Source organism: Chiloscyllium plagiosum, unplaced genomic scaffold, assembly GCF_037043375.1.
Source record: "Chiloscyllium plagiosum isolate Xiang-an unplaced genomic scaffold, Cpla_swu_hap1 HiC_scaffold_28, whole genome shotgun sequence".
Lineage (NCBI taxonomy): Eukaryota > Metazoa > Chordata > Chondrichthyes > Orectolobiformes > Hemiscylliidae > Chiloscyllium > Chiloscyllium plagiosum.
Window position 1 is genome coordinate 12954581 of NW_028270166.1, and position 17452 is coordinate 12972032.

The following is a 17452-nucleotide window of genomic DNA, read 5'->3' on the forward strand; positions in this document are numbered from 1 at the left end:
TCTGTGTTTGGATCAAAGCTGAAATGACAATTGGAACTGTATATAAAAAAATTCAGCAGGTCTGGCATCAACTGGAGGAAGAGATCTGGCAGATCCTACAGGTCAGAATTTGAGCTGTTCACCAATGATTGCATACAGTTCAGCTCCATTTATAGTTCTCAAGATTAAAATAAAATCCATGCTCGGTGCAGCCAGATTTGGACAACATCCAGACTTGGAATGAAAAATGATAATTACTACCCTAAATACTACTATAAATTATAGACATGTATCAGGCAATGGCCAACTCCAATAAGAGAACATAACTACCTTCATTTGACATTCAATGCCATTAGCATCTCCTGCTGTTATTGATGCCAAGCTTGTAGGTGGGAAGGGCATTTAATTAGACAAGGTGGGGTCATGCCTGAACTCACAATTATGTTCTGGCTGGGAAAAGCAAAAGGTCGATCTTCCATTCTGTTGCAATTGAGGTCCTTAATTGGCCAATTAATAACTTCTTATAGGCCTTATCTCACGCTGCTGAATTAACCCAGCAGCAGCCATGCATGGTCTGCACAACTGCTGTAACTGTGTGGCCAGTTTGTCACATTCGGCCCAGCATGGAGGGAGGGATCAGAGTGGTGGTGTCTCTTGATCAAAGACACTCAGTGCCAGGCACAAATATCAGGAAATGGACCCCACTAAGGGCTACTCTGTCCTGCCCCTGCCCTTATTTGTGAAGCCCCACTCTGTGAACTCCACCCAACCACACACATAAGCTACCTATTGCCTGGGTCGCTCCATCATTCTGAAACCCTGAGCCTGTCCTTCCACTAGTAGTCATGGTCACTCCAGTGTCACTATTGTGCACAGGAACTGCCACCACTGATTTGCTAGAAGTGCTTGGATAAATAATCGTCACCAGAGACCTAGAGGACCATAGGGCTCATCTCGCATTACAGAGATTGAGTTTAACCTGAGGATCACCATCCCTCAGGCAAAGAGAGGTTGAGAAGGCAAGACATTCTTGGTGACATCAGCCAGTGCGGGAATTGAATCCATGCTGTTGGTGTCACTCTATATCACAAGCCATCCAGCTAACCATGCAGGGATTATCAGTAGGCAAGACATCACATTCCTGATGAAGGGCTTTTGTCCAAAATGTCGATTTTCCTGCTCCTCGGATGCTGTCTGACCTGCTGTGCTTTTACAGCACCACTCTAATCTAGACTCTCATCTCCAGCATCTGCAGTCCTCACATGCCTAAGACATCACACTTGGTATTTTGATTTCAGGGGAAAACCATCTGTGACTTCACCACGTACTGATTGGCTTGTAACTTGGTCACTTTGGGAAAAAGAATACAAGCATGGACTACTTTCTAAACGGTGAGAAAATTCGTAAAGCCAAAGTACAAAGGGATCTGGGAGTGCTAGTCGAGGATTCTCTAAAGGTAAACATGCAGATTGAATCCGTGATTAAGAAAGCGAATGCAATGTTGTCACTTATCTCAAGAGGGTTGGAATATAAAAGCACCGTTGTGCTACTGAGACTTTATAAAGCTCTGGTTAGGCCCCATTTGGAGTACTGTGTCCAGTTTTGGTCCCCACACCTCAGGAAGGACATGCTGGCACTGGAGCGTGTCAGAGGAGATTCACACGGATGGTCCCTGGAATGGTAGGTCTAACGTACGAGGAACGGCTGATGATCCTGGGATTGTATTCATTGGGGTTTAGAAGATTAAGGGGAGATCTAATAGAAACTTACAAGGTAATACATGGCTTGGAAAGGGTGGATGCTAGGAAATTGTTTCCGTTAGGCGAGGAGACTAGGACCCGTGGACACAGCCTTAGAATTAGAGGGGGTCAATTCAGAACAGAAATGCGGAGACATTTCTTCAGCCAGAGAGTGGTGGGCCTTTGGAAGTCATTGCCGCAGAGTGCAGTGGAGGCCGGGACGCTAAATGTCTTCAAGGCAGAGATTGATAAATTCTTGATATCACAAGGAATTAGGGGCTACGGGGAGAATGAGGGTAAGTGGAGTTGAAACGCCCATCAGCCATGATTGAATGGCAGAGTGGACTCGATGGGCCGAATGGCCTTACTTCCACTCCTATGTCTTATGGTCTTATGGTCTTATAGATCTTTTTAAAAAGAGGCAGTCCAAGTCTCCTGACACTAAAATAATTGGCAAGGCACATATTTGAGAGGAACACAAACAATTTACAGAGATATTGATAGGTTAAGGAAGTGGGCAACAAGTTGGAGCATAATAGAGTATAATGTGGGAAATTGCAAAGTTGTTCATTTTGGAAGGGACAACAAAAGAACAGAATAGAGTCATAAGGGTATACAGAAGAAACAGGTCCTCAGCCAAACTCATTCCTGCTGACCAAGTTTCCTAAACTAAGCCAGTCCCTTTTGCCAGCGTTTGGCCCATATCCCTCTAAACCTTTATTATTTAAATATTACTTAGAAAGACTGCAGAAAGCTGCAACACAAAGGGATCTGTACATGAGACACAGAAAGCTAGCACACGGGCACAGCAAGTTATCAGGAAGGCTAATGGAATGTTGGTCCTTATTTCAAGGAAGTTGTATATAAGTGTAGACAAGTCTTACTGTGTCTGTACAGGATGCTGATGAGACCACATCTGGATTACTCTGAACAGTTTTGGTCCCCTTATTTAAGGAAAGATATCATTTCATCGGAGGCAGTTCAGAGAAAGTCCATAGGATGATCACTAGGCATGGAGAGGTTGTTTTATGAGCAAAGGGACTCTACTCATTGGAGTTTAGAAGAAAGAGAGGTGATCTCATTGAAATATTTTGGATATTTAAAGGGCTTGACAGGGTAAATGCTAAGAGAATGTTTCACCTCATGGGAGAGTGTAGGACCAGAAGGCATAATCTCAGAATAAAGGGGCATCAATTTAAGACTGAGAGGATGAAGAATTTATTTTCTTAGAGGTTGTAATCCTTTGGAACTCCTTGCCACAGAGAGCTGTGAGGGCATAGCCTTTGTATATATTTAAGACTGAGATCGCTAAATTCTTGATTAGTAGGGGAATCAAGAGTGATGGGAAAAGGCCAGGAAAGTGGATATGAGGAAAGTCAGATCAGCCATAATCATGTTGAATGGCAGAACAGGTGCGAGAGGCTGAATGGCCTACACTTATTCCAATTTTTTTATGGTCTTATGGTCTTAAGCAAGACACCTGATGCCATAACAAAATTCTGCCCAATCCTTTGGGTTAATAAATGTTTCCAGCGTTTCATATTTTTGTTTTGGATTTCCAGTGTCTGCAGTATTTCGCTTTCATTTTGGAGCTGGCGGAACCCAAACCAAGCATCATGAGCAGGTTGTTAATGAGTATGCACCTTGATAGCACTACTGATGACTCCTATTATTTTGCTGACAAGTGAGACAGGCTTCTGAGGTGATAGTTGGCTTAGATTTACCCTGATAAGCTTGATGTGAAAGACCCAATGGCATTGGAGATCGACTAGCTTGATGGTCATCATTAATTCCTTAACCAAAATAAATGAGCTATTGATCAACCTGCTGCTTGTGGCACAAATTGTCTATGCAACAAATGTGACAACACTTCAAAATTATCCACTGATAGTGAAGTGCTTTGGAATGTCCCAAAGTATTAATTCAGTTTTTCAGTTTGAATTTTGGAATTGCTTTGTTTGCAATTCAACTAGGACATTGTACACACAGTACCTTGTACGTTGCACAAACTGGTTTGCTTTTCTGTATGGTCAATTACTTTAATAGAAGTAAGATTACAAATGTAACAGGTAAACTCAAAGCAGTAGTCTCTGAGTCATCTTAAAGTAAAGAAAATGTTGGCAACTAGAACTTCCATTTCTTTCTTTCTTCCATCTGTTTTTAATTCAAAATGTGGAGGAATACTATGGAAAACTATGAAGTTCTTTCTCTTGTTCAAACTAATCTTATCTCACCTGGCATATCTATTCTGCAACTACATTACAAATCAATTTCTCCATACCTTGCACTGAAAGGCTTTCAAATAGTTCCATGCTGATTCATTCAGGTGCCCTGTCACCTTCCCTTGTATTCTGAGTTGGTGTAACCTCATCAAAAATATTGAGCTTTCCCTCTTTTGGCGAATGAGATTGCACATATGAAACTTCCACTCATGAATATATTAATTTGGCTTCAACATATCAAACGCATAGTGGCACTTCTTTTTACATACAACCGGCATTGAGAATTACCCATTCTTTATACACTCACAAATTACAACAAGAGTGAATATATATCACAAATTAAATAACTTTTTTTTGCTGGGAACACAAAGTGATAAACAAGAAATCATTTACTGAGAAATCTCAGGTATCTCTAAGCTTTGCCCCTCCTGAGGGAACAAGACAACAGCTAGCCCATTGAGACTCAGCTTTCACTCTCATAGCTCAAGGACTTTAAAAGGTGTAAATATCAACTGCCTATACCTTCCAATCTGTACAGACACTTTCCCCTTGTTACCCATGTTGTGTGACTGTAAAATGTTGCAATTTCCTTTTTTTTAGTTTAATAATGAATACAGCTGTCATCCCTTTCACTAACAGAATATTTACTTGATCAAAAGGGGGTTAAAAAAAAAAGAGGGGAGCCGATCATCCCTCCTCACCTGGTCGTAACAATGGCTAAACATTTTTCAAGAACAACTTTGACCAAAATCCTGGGTTATTTTCAACGAAGTTATTCATAAAACAACATGCACCACTTCTATCTTCCTTGATAACGGCAAGGCAATGGTTTAGTAGTATTATTGCTGGGCTATTAATCCAGAGTCTCTGATAATGATCTGGAGACCTAAGTTTGAATCCTGATGGCAGATGGTGGAATTTTGATTCAATTGAAGATCTGGAATTTAGAGTATAATGATAATCATGAAACCAGTGTTGATTATGAGGAAAAACGCATTTGGTCCACTAATTTTCTTTAGGGAAAGTAATCTGCCATTTTTACCCTGTCTGGCCCACACGTGACTTCAGATCCACTGCAATGTGGTCGACTCTTAACCGTTCTCTCGGCTGTTAGTGATAGAAAATAATTGCTGGCCTAACCAGTGATGCCCGCATCCTGTAAATGAATAAAAATAAATAAGCCAGGTAGCACCCACCACCAGAAAAGAGAGCTATAGTCAAAAGAAAGGTTGCAATTCTGAGAATAGTGGACACCTGTCTTCAATCCCAAATTCAGGTGTGAAAGCTGAGAGGATCTGTCAGTTGAACTCAGCTGCTTTAAGTTATTGTTCTGACTCTGTCATGAAGAACATAACTACACTGTGAGCCCAATGTGTCAGATGATAACACACTCTAATCAATGATACTATACCTTCTGCAGTACCATCATTTGGCATCAGACATAAATTAGTTTGTTCACAGAATATATAATAATTGGACATGGAATTATTTTATTACCATTATTACACAAGTTTGTTAGGTCTAACAACTAACCTAACATGCAAACTATGCATTTACTGACAGAGTGCAGTGCAGTTTTTTAACTCAACGTTTTGATCTGCACTGCAAGAGAAAGCCAAAAGGAATCAATAATTTCATCCAGAGAATTAGTGTTGTTTTTTTCTAAATTACAAACTCCAGGCCCTTAAGATTATGCTCAATTCTACTTACTGCTTGTTGAAATTCCTTCTTTTCCTATTTTGATGAAGGAGTTACCTCAATTAAAATGAGCATTAAATAATCTGTCCTTTAGCATCGTTATAGTGCCCTGTAAACGTAACTTGTATATGATATATAATTGTGTAGGACCAGAACAATAAAGAACAGCATTCAGCAGATGATATGACCACATAGTGCAGAATCACTAAATCCAAAAATGGGAGAGATTAGCAGGGGGAAACTCTGGATCTTATGGCAGTCAGGCACCAACAGGCAAGTCATGGAGATTGGGAACTTGATTGAGAAAAGGATTACTCACCAACTGATCAAACACTGGCAGCTCTAGCACTTGGCTAAAAAGAAAGTAGGAAGGCATTATTTTGCAAAACTGATCAAAGAAAGAGGACCATGAACTAAGAAAGCCATGAGTTAAATAACATCTTAGTATTTTTCTCTCCTCTTTAAACTTATGAACAAAACAAAATAAATGACTCCTCAGTCCAATAATATCAAAGCATTACTAAAAACATGACTCCAATGCTGTACACATACGTGTTTTTTCTGTTTACAGAGGAAAGGGCTCTGTGTATTCTATATTAAGACATGTAGCTTCCAATACAGAAATGTATGTCACATTGCGAGCCCAAACGACAATTCTAAATTAGTTGTCAACCTATTTCAACTCAACAGAATGGATGACATCCATTTGCTGGATTATCTCTTGGGGCAATGCCTTGACCAATCTATGTCAACTTGTCCAGTTTAAAATTTAAACAAATTCTGGCAGTTAACTGTCAATCAGCATTAATGGTGCATTTTCAGTGACAATGCCTTTACCTATCAGCCTCTCTTGTTCATCATTCAGTGCACTCCGCTCAAGCAGTGTAAATGTTTTTTCCTTTGAATTGGTATTCTTGAGAAGGTCAAACAGAAAGTCTTGGCCAATACAATACACCCAGATTCCTAATGGATGACTGACCAAGAAATAGGAGAGTGTGTTGGATATGGAGAGGGGAACTTGTAAGGTCATGATCGTGGGGATAAAAGGTGAGGTTTATAAGCAAGGGCAGTGGGGCAGTTCTCTGGTTATTGAAAAGTAAGTGAAATATATTCTAGCCCTCTGCAAACATTATGGATGACATGGTGGATCAATTGTCAGCACAGTAGCTTTATGGGCAGCATGGTGGCTCAGTGGTTAGCACTGCTACCTCACAGACCAGGAACCTGGGCTCAGTTCCAGCCTCAGGTAACTGTCTGTGGAGTTTGCACAGTCTCCCCGTGTCTGTGTAAGTTTCCTCTGGATGCTCTGGTTTTGTCTCTCAATCCAAAAATGTGCAGGTTAGGGAGATTAGCCATGCTAAACTGTACATAGTGTACAGGGATGTGTAGGTTAGGTGGATTCACCATGTTAGGTGCCGGTTTACAGGGATAGGGTAGGGAGCTGGATCTGGGTAAGATGCACTTTGTAACGTCAATGTCGACTTGATGAGTTGAATAGCCTAATTCCACACTCTAGGATTCTATGTGATTCACGGAATTATGTGACTAAATGGCTAAAGTAACAATAGTTAATGCCACAATCCTGTTGATGGAAATACAAGTCAAAACAGTGAATATGTTTGCTTAAAAAAAACAAAGATTGCAAATATTGGAAACCAGACACAAAATCAGAAATTGCTGGAAAAACCCAGCAGAGTTTTTGGTTCTGAAGAAGGGTCACTGGTCCTGAAACATTAACTCTGCTTTCCTCCATGGATGCTGCCAGACCTGCTGAACTTTTCCACCAATTTCTGAATATATTTTACTGTCTGTCTGTTATCTTGAAAACTGATTTGAAACATACTTACGATTTAAAATCAGATAAGGTATCGTAGAGACGTATTTTACTGGACAAGTAAACCACAAAGCTGGCATAATAATCTGGATGGCAGTTTTGTTACGACCATGGTAATTTGAGATTTGAAGTACGCAGTTGGTATGAGTAAAAGTCACCACATGGCTGTTACTTTATCATTAGATTAGTTCACCATTGCCTTCAGGAAAGGAACCTATCACTATCCAAAATAGTCCCATAAAAATATCATTGAACATCAGCTGCCGACTGCAGCAGCTAAGATGGGGCAGCACGGTGGTTGGGGAGGGGGGTGGGGAGGTGGATGGGGTGGGGGGGAGGTAGTAGGGTGAATGGTGGGAGCACAGTGGTTCAGTGGTTAGCACTGCTGCCTCACAGTGCAAGGGACCCATGTTCCATTCCAGCCTCAGGCAATTGTCTTTGTGAAGTTGGCACATTCTTCCTGTGCCTTTGTGGGTTTCCTGTGGGTGCTTCAGTTTCCTCCTACAATCCAAAGATGAGCAGGTTAGGTCAATTGGCCATGCTGAGTTGCTCGTAGTATTCAGCGATGTGTCGGTTAGATGCATTAGTCACGGGTAAATGTAGAGTAATAGGGTAGGGGAATGGGTCTGGGTGGGTTACTCTTCAGAGGGTCAGTATGGACTTGCTGGGCCGAAGGGCCTGCTTCCACACTGTAGGGATTCTATGATTCTTTTATTGCAATTTTCTCAAAGTGACAGGGTTGAACAGTATCCCACAAATAAATTAAAGAGAAACGAAGTTCTGATCATTATCACAAGTAAATTTGAGTTTTAGATTTGATCAGGCATTTTAAAAAAGTATAAAAACAAAAGCTCATACAAGAGAATTAATCCAAAAGATATAATAAACAAAAAATTTAATATTTCGAAGTGTAAATGTTCCTCATGGGGGGAACACGCAAGATAGGATATAGAAAATACGATGATCAAGGTTGCATCAATCTACTTTTCATTATGTGCTTAATTTGTCCCTTCTAAGTGAACACTAACAACTTCAATTTATAATGAGCCTATAGCTTGTTCATGATAGCAAATTTTGTAATTTAACAATTGCTACCATTTCTATGAATCATGTGAATGGTAAGGATCCTTAAGAAATCTGATCATGACAAAGAACTGGATTTATTTGATTATTGAACTTCTGTTTCTAACCAGTTTATTTCTAGTCCAGTTCACTAATCTTCCAATAATGTTTTAGGTCCTTAAATTCCTTCAAAAATCTTTAAAACCATTGGAATGTCTAAAATAATTTTTTAATCAAATCAAAAGCTCAGATAGTCAATGAGGAGAGAAATTCGATTCAACTAGTTCACTCTGTCTCTCAGCTCAATTTTAGGAATCCAAAGTTCTTTTAAAAAGTCATATTTGAAAGATGTATTTTTCTTCTCTGATAAGCTACAAAAATATCCAAACCTGAGTATTGTAAAAACAAGACACGTTTTGTCAAAGCTTTTCATCTTGTACACATCAGGACAATTCTCAAGGTTACTAAATGCAAAGGAAAAATACAACATACACACTGAACAGTACTGAATGGTGAGCAAGTAGAGACTGACTGGTAGAGGCATTGCCATGGAGAATGCACCTATTATTACTGATTGACAGTTAACTGCCAGGAGATGTTTAAATTTTAAATGAGGCTGGTTGACATAAATTGGTCAAGTCATAACCCCAAGACATAATCCGACAAATGGATGTCATCTACTTTGTTGAGTTGAAACAAGTTGACAACTAATTTAGAATTCTCATTTGGGCCTGCAAAGTGGCACACATGTGTACTGGAAGCCACATATATTAATACATAGAGCTTTTTCCCTTGTAGACAGAAAACACATGTACATGGTAGCATCTGCGTCATTTTTCAGTAATGCTTCAATATAATATTGAACTGGGGTTTCATCTATTTTGATTTATTAATGAGGTTAAAGAGGAGAGAAAAATGCTTTCAGGCTCATGGCTTTCTCGGTTCCTGCTCCTCATTAATTGATCAGTTTTGCAAAATAATATTTCCCCACTTTTTTTATTCATTCATGGGATGAGGGTGTTGCTGGGGCCAGCATTTATTTCCCATCCCTAATTGCCCAGAGTTAACCACATTGGCTTGGCATGATGGTATAGTGGTTAGCATTGGCACCTCCGAGTGCCAGGGATCCAGGTTTGATTCCAGCCTGTGCGACTGTCTATGTTGCATTTGCTCATTCTCCCTGCATCTGTATTGATTTCCATTGGGTGCACTGGTTTACTCCCAAAGCCCAAAGATGTGCAGGTTCGGTGGATTGGCTGCTGCTCGTAGTGTTCAGGGATATGCAGGCTAGGTGGGTTAACCATGTTAAATGTTACGGGGATAAGTGGGATAATCTTCGGAGGGTTGATGCAGACTTCATGAGCTGAATGGCCTCTATCTGCACTGTAGGGATTATATGATCCATTGTTATGCGTCTGAAGTTTCATGAATGCCAGACCAGATAAGGAAGGCAGTTTAAAGGAGGTTAGTGAACCAGATAAGTTTTTCCCGACAATTGAGAACAAATTCATGATGTGAACTTATCTGGTTCACATTAGACTATTAATTCCAGATTTTCATTGAATTCAAATTCCACCATCTGCTATGACAAGATTTTGACATGGGTCCCCAGAATATTACATCGGTCTCTGAATTGACAGTCCAGTGATAATACCATAGGTCGTCCTCTCCCCCATCTCCATATAATTTACCAGATTTAAAGAGGGGTGTCAAAGTCTAGCACCCAGCACAGGTGAGAAGAAACAACTAGACAGTAGACTAGCTTTTATATAAATGATTTGGATGTGAACATAGGAGGTATGGTTAGTAAATTTGCAGATGGGACATAAAACTTGTAAGTTTAGTGAACAGCAAAAAAGGTTACCATACTCTTGCTAAGATGGGCCAATGAGCCAAGGAGTGGCAAATGGAGCTTAATTTAGATAAATGTGAGGTGCTGCTTTTTGGAAAGGCAAATCAGAGCAGGAGTTATACACTTAATGGTAAGGTCCTGGAGAGTGTTGCTGAACAAAGAGACCTTGGAGCACAGGTTCATAGTTTCTTGAAAGTACAGTCACAGGTAGACAGGATAGTGAAGAAGGCATTTGGTATGCTTGCCTTTATTCGTCAAATGCATTGAGTATAAGTGTTGGGAGGTCATTTTGCAGCTGTACAAGACATTGGTTAGGCCATTCTTTTGGAATACTGCATGCAACTCTTGTTTCCACACTATCATAAGGATGTTGTGAAACCTGAAAGGGTTCAGAAAGGGGTAACAAGGATGTTGCCAGGGTTGAAGGGTTTGAGCTATAGGGAGAGGCTGAACAAGCTGGGGCTATTTTCCCTGGAGCGTCGGAGGCTGGAGGGTGACCTTATAGGTTTATAAAATCATGAAGGGCGTGGATAGGGTAAATAGACAAGGTTTTTTCCCTAGGGTGGGGGAATCCAACATTAGAGGGCATAGTTTTAAGGTAAGAAGGGAAAGATTTAAAATGGACCTAAGGGACAACTTTTTCACACAGAGGGTGGTGTGAGTATAGAATGAGCTGCCAGAGGAAGTGGTGGAGGCGGGTGCAAAAACAACATTTAAAAGGTATCTGGATGGATATATGAATAAGGAGGGTTTAGAGGGATATGGGCCAAATGCTGGCAAATGGGACTAGATTTATCTAGGATATCTGGTCAGCATGGATGAGTTGGACCGAAGGGTCTGTTTCCAGCTGTACATCTCTCGGAGTCTGTGACACTATAAACATCAACAAGAAGAAGAAAATGCCAGGTCAAGTTAAGGTAATAGAATTCATAGAGCTAACTCAGGATGCAGGGTGAAAGAAAGAGCTTTAATGGATGGAGGGCAGACAGAGAAAGAACATTTTGATACATTTCAATTAATATTATTGAATTAGTGTCATTTTTGGAAATTTATTATTTTGAAACAACAATGATAAATTTAACACAATTCATGTCTAAAATCATTCTAAAGAATTATAGGTTTACATAAAAATCCTGAATTAACATCTTCAAATTGTCACCCTACTGTAAAATTATGCTTTGGGCAAGGTCATATATTGAAATGAAATATTTCCTTTGAGGTTTTTCACACCAAAATGTCAATAAATTTGCTTTACTAAATTCAATGTGCAGCATTTCATATTCATCAGTAATAAATCTAATTGATTCCTAGTGCATTAATTTCTTATTAAGTAACAGAAAATTCAAACACACCACTTAAATTTTAATAGTTAGAAATAAATAGTTTTCCAATTCTGAAATGATATAAATCAATTCATCATTACTATTTAATCAATTTCTTTCCATGCTGATGGGCTTCAACTCATTAAATTGACCAATTTAATATATACTTAATATAAATTAACTTAAAAGTACTTGAACACAAATAATCTTCGTGTGAAGCTGGAATTCATGCAACATTTCTCTCATTCAGTTCATTCTAATTACACTGTAGTGTCAGACATAATTAATTTACTATAAATTAAAATGTACTTACTAAGTAGATTAATTCATCCTTGCAAACAATTCAGATATCTTTTCATAGTTTTAATTCTTCATTCTCTTGCCTTATTTTGCAGTTTCTGTTTTCTGAACAACAGCTGAATGGCAATTTTGCAAGATTCTCTGTGAACACCTCTCTACAGAAAAATTATCAAAGAAAACAATTTGCATTTCTAGACCTCTGGACATCGGAAAGCACTTTAAAATCAGTGAAGTACTTTTGAAGTGTGATCACTGTCTTTTTTTCATTTTAAAAAGCAGAGCAATCAAAAATCTGCACAGCACGATCCCACAAGACCACCAATGTAATAATGACTAATTAACCTGTATTAGTACAATTGATCAAGGTTAAAAGTTAACCAGAACACCAAGAAGAGTTCTGTTGACCTTTTTTGGGAATTACCTTAGGATCTGGATGCAGGTTTGCTCGCTGAGCTGGAAGGTTCGTTTTCAGATGTTTCGTCACCATACTAGGTAACATCATCGGTGAACGTCCGGATGAAGCAATGGTGGCATGGCCTGCTTTCTATTTGTACGTTTAGGTTTCCTTGGGTTGGTGATGTCATTTCCTGTTCTTTTTCTCAGGAGGTGGTAAATGGGATTCAAGTCAATGTGTTTGTTGATAGGGTTCCTGTTAGAATGCCATGCTTCTAGGAATTATCTGGAGGCTCACCGATGATGTTACCTAGTATGGTGATGAAACATCTGAAAATGAACCTTCCAGCTCATCGAACAAACCTACATTCAGAACCTCAACCTGAGCTACAAATCTTCTCAAAACTTGCTAGTAACTTAGGATCTTTTATGTTGATGTGAGTGGGAAATATATGGGCTTAGCAATAAGGCAGCACCTTTGACAGTCCACACCTTGTAAATGTGATACAAAAGTGCCAATCTTTACTACAGACAAGTACCTGGAGTGTGCCTTGAACTTACAACTTTCTGACTTGGATTCCTAATTTGGACTGTTCTATACAGTCAAAAGCTCTTCACTTGCTGGCCTTCACTGGTTCCTGGTCCACCAACAACTCAGATGAAATTTTCCTATTTGAATGTAAATTATTGAAAAAGTGTGATTGGTTGGTGTCATATCAACCAATGGCTAGAGCAATTTATCTCACCCGAACACTTTTTTTTAGCTCTTTGTGTACGTAAGCGAGATGTTACGCAAGTTACTTGGCAAATTGTATGTTACTGGTGTGACCTACTGGGCTCAAAGGCTCTGCTACCACATTAAAAGTCCAGCTGGATATGAAGTTTCTGAACTCTTGAGGACAGAGTCATTGAGCTGGCCGGAGAAGGACAGTGCATACGATTCACAGTGGCTCCTTGGATATCTAGCACAGATCTGAAAAATCTGGCAGTTACAGTCACAAATGAGTTTTTTTTTAAAATGTGTGTATATATATTATATATGTATATACATATTCCTTTGATATGAAATAACTGTCAGTACCACCGACCCCCCATTCTATCTCAGTAGTCATTTTTTTCCAGTCTTCTTGTGGCTTGTAAGGATAGAGCAGCTGTAACATGTTGGTTTACAGTCATTGGAATTATGTGGTGGGGGCTGTTGTGGCACAGTGTGAATGTCCCTATCTGTGGTCTAAGTGGTCTAGATTCAAGTCCCACCTGCTTCACAGGTGTGTCATAACAATCTGAACAAGTTGATAAGAACAATGTCCAGACCTATGTGGCAAGGACAACTGAGAAGATTGAGTTGTTGATACTTTTGGCAATTAGTTGCCAGAATTTACTCACATTTATTCTTTCATAAGTGTATTTCAGAATTGGATACTCGGACGAATGTTGACATTCAGATGACCTGCGAATTGAAAACAAATGAATAGCATTGTTTAATCATTGGAGTCATGATGACTGCTATAGCCCCTTAGAAGGCCCACATTCCAAAGCTACATTTTGCTTTCTTTGGAAACATGGTTGTTAACCCCACCCAGTTTGGATGCTGTTTGTTGCACATTGAGCCCATACTGTGCAGTTGATTTTTGACCCAAATGGCAAGGTTACAAATTTGCATTCATGTGTGTGACTTGCATGCTCTACCGTGACCCATGATTTATCCCTCACTCTTAATAAGTATGTTCCTATACTTGTGCCTCTGATAACCCTGATTCAGTTAAGCCCCTTTGCATTATCATAAATGGACCGACCTTTATACCTAGGCAGTTTAAGGCACCGCTGCAAAACATGACTGTTAAGGTTCCAATGTACTTGCTGATCCAGCACCCACACCAATTTCCAAGCCAAATTCACCATTACTTGCCTTAACAGCCACTTCAAGACCACAGAAGCTCATATGATAAATTACCAGGTCCCATTCTGCTGTCTGCAATTGCCTCCAATAGTTGTTACCATTCCCTCTGCAACCAGAAACAATGTGACCCAGACTTGAGTATGTCACAGACTTAATGAATCACAGCTGAAAAATGCTCAGATCAACCTCTCCACTCTGACTGCAGACCCCCTCCCCAGCTATCCCACCCTGGACTGAGTTAGCAGGACAACTTGCCTGAATACCTGCCTTTCCATCTGTTCTGAAGTTCTATCTCTGAGCCAGAAACTTGGCTGCTTTTCACTCTGTCCTAAAGATCGACCTTGAGCCAAAGGTTACTGGCTGCTCTTTACCATAGACCAAGGAGGGACCAACTGCAGCTGGAGTGGTTCCATCTAAAGTGAAGAGAAGGAAGATGGCTGGCACAGTGGTGAATTGATCCAGAGTCCAGGCAGACGATCCAACAGAATAGAATTGAATCAGTTTCCATCAGCATGTTTTTGAAGGGAGTTTCGAGATTGGGCAGAAGTCAGTTGGGAAGAAAACATTAGCAAAGTGAGTTGCGTGATTAATGAGATGCAAATACATGCTGATATGTTTCTTGGCACCTGATGGTGAGAATTTGATCTTACCATCTAAGGAGGAAGAAGTTACTTAAAACAGATTTATTCAATAATCAGAATCTGATTTTTTTAGACTCTCACCCAATTAAGTCAGCATGCTCACCATTATTGTCGCAATTTCAGGGAGGGGACAATTGCGACCCTTGATTTTATCATTTGTGCCCTTTTGCAAATCCCTCCATGACCTCACTTCAGTCTACCTTTGTGACCTCACCAGTCTATCTCCATGACCTCACTTCAGTCTATTTCTGTGACCTCCTCCAGCCCTAAAATCCTCTGCAGACATTTTGCTCCTCCAACTCCAGCGTTCCCCATCTTAATCTTCACCACCACCAATAGTGCCTTAAACTATCTAGGTCTCACGTTTTAGAATTCCATTTCCAGTTGTCTTCATCACACTCTCCCAATCTTATGATATGCCTTGAAATCTATCTCCCTGGCCACACTTTTAGCTTATTACTGGCTTCTTTGGTTAGGCATCAATTTTGTCTGATTATGTTCCTTTATTTATTACATTAAAGTAATTACAGAAAAACATGTCATGTTTCAACTTACTCATACTGTCATAGAGTCATAGAGGTCTACAGTACAGATAAAGGCCCTTCAGCTCATCAAGTCTGTGCCAGTCTGGAAAACGCATGTATTGTTACGACACAGAGGAGAACCCCTCTGTTAATTAAACCAAATATCCAGAAAAGCTCACCTCGCCTCATTATCTGTTAAAATATGAGTGACAGAGAACTCCTAAATTCCACTATTTAAAGAAAATAACACTTTATTTTCCTAACTTTAATAGTGAACACTAAACAAAAACTATTCATAAACCTAAGAATGTTCTCTAATTTCTTTGATTGCAGGATGTGAGATGGGCAGTTAGCTCTCCGACTTTAAAGCAGTTACTTGCTCTTCGATGGCAGTTGTTCTCCCTCTAATTTGCAAAATACCGGGTTTATGTACCATCCATGACACATTCAGCTCTTGTAATTTGATTGGTTTCCAGGTGTCAAAATAATAAATTTCAATTGGCTCCTGGTATCCTGGGTATAATTTAAACAATTTGGAAAAGTTTGATTTGTTATCGAAACAACAAAGAAGCTCAGGTATCCTTTATCAGCCAATTGTTACTTTTGGAACAGCCTGACCTTTTGCTGGCAAATGTGTCTGCACTTTAAATTCAGAAAAGCACTTTCTATCTTAAAGTGACCATACATGCTTTCAACTTTGTAACACTATACTAATCCCATTTTCCAGCACATGGCCCTTGTATGCCTTGACCTCAGAACTGACTGCCTCTGCTGTTTGGTTTCAAGTATCTCTGGGCATCTGAGTTTGTTCTAAGAAAATTAAACAAACAGTGAAATTCACAGCTGACCTTGGAGAAATCTGTGTGGGGGAGCAACTAAATAGCTAGTTTTAAAGTTTAATTTTACTGCGTTTTTCCCCTAAATCTACAATAGCGAGGAGAGTGTATTCTTTTTTGATTATATGTTTTATGGAGATCTGTCTCTTGATTAAGCTTTAAAAATGTAAAACATAGGTACTAAGTTAAACTGCAGCAATGTTTTATAGACCAGTAAGGTTGCACTATTCTCTAGATCTGTAGATATTTAAGGTGCAAGATGGCCTTGAGTGGAGTGATGTGTTCTTCCTGTCAGATGTGGAAAATTAGGGACAGTTTCCATGTTACTGATGATTATGTCTGCAGGAAGTGTGTTTGGTTGCAAATCCTAATGGATCACATGAATCAGTTGGAGTTAGAGAAAATGAGGAATTTACAGAAGTTAAGGTATGTGATGGATGGCAGTTGCAGGAAGATAGAGTCAGTTAGATGGGTTACCTCCAGGAAAGGTAGGAGTGGAAGGGAGAAAGTGCAGGAGTTCCTGTGGCTATCCCCATCTCAAACAAGTATGCTGTTTTGGAAAATGTAGCAGGTAATGCACCCTCAGGGGAATGTTGCACTGACAGCCAGGTTTCTGGCTTTACTGTAATGAGGGGTATGTCAGGTTCCAAGCAATCAATTGTGACAGAAGACTCTAGTCAGAGGCACAAACAGATGTTTCTGCAGCCGACAAAAGACATCAGAATGGCGTGTAGCCTCCCTGGTGCCAAGATCAAGGGTATCTGAAAGAGGGACCAGCAGGAGGTCATTTGTACACATTGAAACTAACAACATAGGAAGAGAAAGGGATGAGATTCTGATAGAATGTAGGAAGTTAGGCAGGAATTTAAAAAGTAGGCCTTCAAGGGTAGTAATATCTGGATGACTCCTGGTACCGTGAGCTGGTGAGGGTAGAAATAGAAGGATAGAGCAGATGAATGTGTGACTGAGGAGCTGGTGCAGGGAAGAAGGATTCACATTTTTGGATCATTGGAATCTCTTCTGCGGTAGAAATGACATGTATAAAAAGGATGGATGCACCTGAATTGGAAGAGGACTATTATACTGAAGGGGTGATTTGCTGAGCTCGTAAAGATTTAGACTAATTGGGGAGTTAGGTGTGAGGGAGGAG

General features: G+C 39.8%; 1 long non-coding RNA gene across 1 annotated transcript in view; it reads left to right on the forward strand.

Moving 5' to 3' along the window:
- The window catches only part of LOC122565406 (uncharacterized), a 53472-nt gene extending 41019 nt beyond the window's left edge, over positions 1 to 12453 (forward strand). The window contains exons 4-5 of the long non-coding RNA XR_006316160.2: positions 1278 to 1370; positions 12104 to 12453. This is a non-coding gene — a long non-coding RNA (uncharacterized LOC122565406). The remainder of the gene's footprint in view (positions 1 to 1277; positions 1371 to 12103) is intronic.
- Positions 12454 to 17452: the final 4999 nt, after the last annotated feature.